We start from the raw sequence: 1,440 nt of genomic DNA, 5'->3' as shown, positions 1-1,440 counted from the left end.
GACCCAGGTGAAACCAGTCCTGACCCCAATTTTTGGGTATATATGGTATTAGGTCCGGACTCAAGTCTAATCGGACCCATTATAAGAGAAACCATACCTGAACCGATAAGAACTACATGAACCAGACCCAAATCATACCCAGTAAAACAATATTTTTTTATCATTTTTACATTGAAAAATTGCATGTCTTAATTGAAACTCGGGCCCAGGTCTGGTATAAAATTTCAAAAACTATACCCGAGTCCATGTATTAATGGGACCTTCGGGTCTGGACCAGGATCTTAATCAGGTCTTCTTATTTATCACCATACCCAGACCCTATAGGGTTTGGTTCGGCGGGTCTGGGTAAACCCAACCCATTGACACCTCTAGTTATGTCCGACCTGCTTAGCAGCCGTATATAAGAATGGTAGCATCCCAAACTAAGGTATCTATACTGGTACACATGTAGCCAGATCAGCGAGTTCTAAATCTTGCCCATTTTCTTCATTTTTACGAGTGTGACCTAACACATTTTCAATCTATGTCACAAAGACACGGACACGAACCGGGACTTAATTCGAGCAAAATATATGAATTCACAATTTTTCAAAAAAGAGGACACGGGAATGCTTAGATCCTTTATTTTTTTTATTGATTAAAGATATTTTCTACATTTATATATATGTAAATACTTATATTGAAAATATAATGAAAACTGTTAAAGTTGTAAACTAATAACCGTACGTGTCAGGTAGCGTGTCCACGTGCCATCTCCACTTAAACCTGGATCCAAAAGGGCGTGTCCCTTTGAGATAGTTTTCGATTGAGACGAAACCGATAATATGAAACCGTTACGGGCCTGGGTCGATCAGATGTCTCATATCCGTTTCCTGAAGCCCCACCAAACCCTTACAACACTGCGTCCACAAAACAAGGCAAAACAGCCGGTGAGAACAAAAGAATAAAATGTGAAGGAACGGAAAAAGAATTATATTTAAAAAGTGCGCTAAGGAGGAACCGAAAAAGAATTATATTTAAAAAGTGCGCTAGGAGGAACCGAAAAAGAATTATATTTAAAAAGTGCGCTAGGAGGAACCGAAAAAGAATTATATTTAAAAAAAAGTGCGCTAGAAGGAGGGCTTGAACCTCCGACCTTGTGGTTAACAGCCACACGCTCTAACCAACTGAGCTATTCCAGCTTGATGATCATAAAACCACATTTTAAAATTTATATCATAATCTAAATTCACGTTTTTCGTGCCAACCAGACAACTTTTAAAATACACTGAAACGCCAATTCCGTATATCCAGTTAACACGAACGCTAGAATTCTATATATTTTAACTGTACGGTTCATATAGGCAAATATATATGAAATCTGAACAGGAAAGTTATTTACATGAAAATCTTGTAGAGAGAGACCTGCATGTAGATGTTAGAGAGACTCTCTTTTCAATG

The 1,440-nt window shown here is 37.9% G+C and overlaps 1 non-coding gene across 1 annotated transcript; it reads right to left on the bottom strand.

The window, feature by feature from the left end:
• Positions 1-1,107: 1,107 nt before the first annotated feature.
• On the bottom strand, positions 1,108-1,181 carry TRNAN-GUU (transfer RNA asparagine (anticodon GUU)). Its single transcript has one exon. It is a non-coding gene; the product is annotated as a tRNA-Asn (tRNA).
• Positions 1,182-1,440: the final 259 nt, after the last annotated feature.

The sequence above is a fragment of the Nuphar pumila genome, chromosome 11, assembly GCF_984573655.1.
Source record: "Nuphar pumila chromosome 11, dmNupPumi1.hap1.1, whole genome shotgun sequence".
In the NCBI taxonomy this organism is placed as follows: domain Eukaryota; kingdom Viridiplantae; phylum Streptophyta; class Magnoliopsida; order Nymphaeales; family Nymphaeaceae; genus Nuphar; species Nuphar pumila.
Note: the sequence above shows the minus strand (reverse complement) of the source record. Positions and strands in the feature narration are given on the sequence as shown.